This window comes from Notothenia coriiceps, unplaced genomic scaffold (genome assembly GCF_000735185.1).
Source record: "Notothenia coriiceps isolate Sejong01 unplaced genomic scaffold, NC01 NC01_scaffold00016983, whole genome shotgun sequence".
Taxonomy (NCBI): domain Eukaryota; kingdom Metazoa; phylum Chordata; class Actinopteri; order Perciformes; family Nototheniidae; genus Notothenia; species Notothenia coriiceps.
In genome coordinates this window covers 1-5,552 of record NW_011349684.1, presented here as the reverse complement: position 1 = coordinate 5,552, position 5,552 = coordinate 1, and the positions used below count along the sequence as shown (strand labels likewise).

Genomic DNA, 5,552 nt, shown 5'->3' with positions numbered 1-5,552 from the left:
ATTTGAACTGTATTGTAATATTATATTTTAAAGGAACTATGTATTATTTTATTGACCTGTACTTAAATCATGTCTTATAATTGTTTGTGTGCTAGAGATTATAATGTTTTAGTGTTTGTTGATTGTGTACCTGAGGACTGCAGATGGAAATGAGCTATTAGCTCAAATCTGGCATAAATCATATCTTCTCTTTTCTGAGATTAATGTCTTTGTACATTAACATGTATGCATGGTCCTTGTTGAAATAAATACATAATAATAATAGAACTCCAAAAACAAAAATGTGCATGATATGTCCTTCCCTAATCACTTCCCACAGTGTTGTGTTTTACCTCCAGGATGATGTCGGACGAGTCGTGCAGCAGCATCACCAGAGTGCCCACCCTCACAAAGTTTGCACAGTAGGAGAAACCGATGAGTAAAATGGTGGCGATGTGATGGATGACCTGCTCCTTAAAGTCCTGGAACACACACACACACACACACACACACACACACACACACACACACACACACACACACACACACACACACACACACACACACACACACACACACACACACACAGTGTATTGCAGCATAACTAGTAATTCAGCAGTTGTGGTCTTGTGTTTGGTAAAGGCAGATTTACATGTTGTCTGGAGGGATTTGTTAAAGATTTTAGATTTTGGCTCTGAATTTAGAGACATTTCCTAAGAAAGCTGCAGCAGCATCTACAATTCCCTTAAACCATGAAAAACATCTGAAATACATCGATGTGTGTGGTGTGAATGTTGGACTAAGTCTTTACTGTAAATTAAAGAGTGTCTTCGCAATGCAGCAAAGTCTAACTGAGGAGTTAAGAGCATAAATGTTCTTGTATACGTCTGGGTTTAATCCGTTTCTTATTCTAGTTCAACGACTGTTACAGTATGCTGATCTGTTACTAGTCTTTACATTTGAAAATCCTGCAACACTCAAGTTTAAAATCAGAGGAAAGTACAGCAAGTGTTGATGAAATAGAAGACAATCCAGTATATTATCTGATCTCTAAATCCTGCAACAATGGGATTACACCTTGCAAAAACACTAAAAGGTGAAAACACTCAGGCCCAAAATGAGAGGACATGTCGAGGAAACCATTTGACAAACAGGTGTTTACATACATATCATGTTCCTTTACATCAGGGGTGTCAAACTCAATTTCATCGCGGGCCACATTAGAATTATGGTTGCACTCAAAGGGCTGGTTGTAATTTTAAGACTATATAAATATGTAATATATATTAAATAATGTATTATATTACATCATTGCCTCTGCATTGGATTATTATGGGATAGGGTAATAACTTCATAATTAACTACGTCTGAAAGCAGAAGTCTAGGGCAAATAATTGCAAGTGTCTTCTGTGAGTGTCACAAAATGATTTCAAAAGAAAAGCCAAATTCTGGAAAAAAAGTCAAAACAAAGAAATGAAAGCGTCAAATTTGGGCGTTTAAAAAAAAAAGAGGCATATTTTGAAGAAAAAAAGTCAAATTCTCATAAAAAAAAAAAGTCAAATTTGAGATGCATTGTGGGACATGTAGTTTATGGGCAACGTGCTTCTGTAAAGCGTTATGTAACCGTATAATAAACATATTATATTCTTTGCAAGCTCTTGTGGGGCCACAGAAAATGAAGTCACAGGCCGGATTTGGCCCCCGGGCCTTGAGTTTGACACCCCTGTTTTACATGGTATGTACGTTTATTATACCATGTTGTTCTGTGTTTCTGCCTTAAATAAGTAAATACAAATTTGAACACAAAAACTTTAGGTGTGTGTCACTCACTTTTCTCTTGACGTCCACAGAGACGCACAGAAGCAGCGACAGATAGAAGCTCATTTCCAACATGTAATACCAGTAATGAGCGTCGGCCACAGCCTACAGAATGAGAGGAAGAGAGAAAAACATGTGTGTGAATGCTGCAGAAACATTTCCATCAGCATGCTTATTTGTGTCGGCTTAGAAGTACACACTCAGACAGTATTTAGAAAGCTTCTACAGGCATACATTTTCTAAATCTCTTTCCATTTTTTGCAGGAAACGAGAGAGTTACATAACAGCTTTCTCACATTTCCCTCTCTAACATACGGTATACAAACAACCCTGTGTTTTAAAAGAGAAAGTGTTTTTTTAGATCACCTCATGCATTCACTGCCTGCAGCAACACAATAGTAGGTAGTTTGGGGGGGGGTTAACCCTTTACAAACACATCCTCTCTCTCCATAACAAGACCACAGAGAGGGAATACTTGAACAGTGTTGCCTGCAGGCTGTAATCTGTCAAACCGCAGATATACACAGAGATGCAGCGTCGCATTTTAAAAGTGTTTTCTGTTGGAGGCCGTGACCCCGCAGGCTAAACTAATATCCCGCCTCTGGAGATATTAGCTTTTCAAAAAAAGAGTTTCAAAGTGAGTGGATGAAGAGTACCAACTTATGAGGGGAAAATCGTTTTTCACTCCGATTAAAATCTCTATTATGATACGTCCACTCTCTTACATTTTGGCTACATAGTCTGTTTTGGTTATAATTGCGGTTTAAATATTGTACGCCTTCAAGAGAAGATTATCTATGTATGGCTTGCCAATAGAGTGCCACAGTGACGAGTCCTAAAACCCGGAAGAAGGAACTCCTTCCGGTTCCTTCGACAAAAACGCAATCCAATTTCTCCATAGGATTTTTGAAAATACCTGGAAATAAGGTCTGTGGTTGAAACACATTTAAGAGACGGATCCCGTTTTGTTCAGCCGGATAATCTCCACATGTCTACCATACTTTTATAATTTTTGAATCATAAATCTATTCGCCAAAAGCAAACGTTATGCTACAAACGAACTACAGCAGGGTCGCTAGTGATGGCAGTTTGACACTGAAGCTTCGATGCGTGCTTCAAACCCCGGACTTCCTATTCCATAGAAGCACTGCTTCGAAGCTTGCTTCAAATCACGTGACATGTGACGTGGTTATGGCTAGAAAGGATCCGTCTAGTGTAAAACTCTCGCGAGAGTTTGGCTGAATGTCACGTGGCTGAATGTTTACGTTTGGCAGGCAGCCTTTCAGTTACGATCGTTAACATCAGTTGGCCACAGCAAATGATGGTGAGAAGCTAAACTATCTATTAATTATGTCAATGAGATAATCAGTGTTTTACTATTAAGTCTGAGGTTTCTCTATTAATATTGCTGCTGCATTAATGTGTATGTTGCATCATGTTACTGCTGTAGATGTGTTTCCGAGACGCTCCGATTATAACGAGAGTTACAACGAGAACGTGACGTCATATTTACACTAGACGGATCCTTTCTAGCCATAACCATGTGACGTCCGAAGCAGCAACTGCTTCATTTCCTGAATGAATCACTTGACTGGTTCGCGGTCCAATCACGCGATTCAATGCACTGCCTCGTCTCGATTCTGACAGGTTGAAACAGTTTCGAATTTGAGCGCTTCAACACTTTATAACCGCTCTAAACAATGCGCAATGCGTGGGTTGTTGTCGTAGTTTGCGTTGTTGCTGTTGTTGTTGGTATTGCATTTGTATTGGATCATTATAGAGCAAGCCAGCAAGAAAGATAGGTCGTTCTGGCTCGGGAAACACTTCGAAATGTGGAGAAGTTGTGAACAAAAAGACGATTATTAGTATTAAAAAAGAAGTTCAACATTTTAAAGGATAGGTAGCCCAGTGGATAGAGCCGGTGGCCCGCATGCGACTGATTCAAATCCTGGGATGGATCAACTTGTAATCATTGCCCGCTTTTGAACTTTAATACTATAACTGATGTCGTAGAACAAAACGTGATCCGTCTCTTCAATGTGTGTCAACCACAGACCTTATTTCCAGCTATTTTCCAAACTCCTATGGAGAAATTGCATTGCTTTTTTGTCGAAGGAACCGGAAGTGGTAAAATGGTAACTTACTTCCGGGTTTTGGGACGCGTCACTGTGGCACTCAGCTGAACACTAGTGGCTTTGAACTGTTGAACATGTGTAACTTGTACCAAATGTCTTTTCTATGTGTCTTCAATACAAATATTTAAAAATAAATATGATACGACCAGAGGTAGAAGAAGTATTCACATCCCTTACTTAAGCTACCAATAAAATAATGTCAAAATCCCAAATAAAAGTAAAAGTACAGAAGTATATTCAGAAAAAATTAACCGATAGTATCAAAAGTAAAATTAGTATTTCTATAGAAAAATGGCTTCCTTCTGTGATATGTATTATATACAGTATGGTAACGGCACAGATATATTTTACATATTGTTTAAACAAATATTGAACTTTCTGTTTAGTGTAATATATTAGATAAATGTGCAATGTTGTACCTTAAACAGTTGTTGCAGTGGTTTCAACTTTAGATACACATATATTCACCGTGGCCTTTGACCCCTAACCCATCACAGTCCCCCTGCTTCCACTCCTACTGATATTTATTTAATTTTTACTTTATTATTGGCCCTTCTTGTTTGTTTGTTTGTTTGTTTTTTGTTTGTTCACCATGCAAAGCGGCCTTGGGTCCCTTGAAAGGCACTATACAAATGGAATCTATTATTATTATTATTATTATTATTTATATATGTTAAAAGTGTGTTGTGTTTTTAAAAGCAAATTATTATTCTGAAAAATTGACTATTTTTCACATTTTCTTTAGTTTTTAAATAGAATAACAAAATGACAAGCAAATGACTTTAAAATTGTGTATTTTGTCAAACCAATGGTCACATAAAATGTAAAATAGAAACAAATAATCACATTGAGAATCTGAAACAAGCAAACGTTTGGCATGTTGACTTAATCAATAGATAAACTCAAATATGAAGAGATACCAATATGTCACCTAATCTATGAGGCTTGATTGTTGACAGTTTTATCAACACCATCAAATCCTTTAAAAAAAAGAAATCACATTATTCTCTGCTCACCTGTTTGGGATAATCTCTCCAACACTCGCTGGGATCCCAGAACCAGGAAGTCTGTAACATCGAAACATCGTCAGCGTCATACAGAACGTGACTTTGACACCATGTGGGATTATGGAATGAGTATAAATGACTGCTTGTTTATTTTATTCCTCACTTTAAAGAATAAATCCAACACCTTGCTGTTGCTTCACTTTGTGTCAATGACTGTGATCAGGGTGATCTTTGAAAGCAGACTTACATTAATTAAAGAGGCGAGCCCCCCAGTGAAGGATGCGAGGTAGAAGACAAAACGCCAGCTGTACAAAACAAACACCATCATATGTTAGAGGCTGTGGTATAAATAAGATTAGTGAATTAGTTAAAGGTCCCCTATAATACTATTATCACTATATTATAGGTCTCAGATATATACAAACATGTCTCTGAAGTGTTTGGCTCCAAACACCAAACAGATCATTGCAGCATTACCCATAATCCCCTCTGTTTCAGCCCTGTTTCCAAAGTACTGATTCTCTGTCTGTTACTTTAGATGAAAATAAGGAGCCCCTCCCCACGCCCCTCTGAGAGAGATTTGGTTACAAAGAACACAATGGTGCTCTAGGAG

At 37.8% G+C, this 5,552-nt stretch overlaps 1 long non-coding RNA gene across 1 annotated transcript; it reads right to left on the bottom strand.

The window, feature by feature from the left end:
* Positions 1 to 338: 338 nt before the first annotated feature.
* LOC104949981 (uncharacterized) lies at positions 339 to 5,247 on the bottom strand. The gene is made up of 4 exons (XR_798865.1): positions 5,187 to 5,247; positions 4,949 to 4,999; positions 1,810 to 1,902; positions 339 to 461 (listed from the first exon to the last, which is right to left on the bottom strand). It is a non-coding gene; the product is annotated as an uncharacterized lncRNA (long non-coding RNA).
* Positions 5,248 to 5,552: the final 305 nt, after the last annotated feature.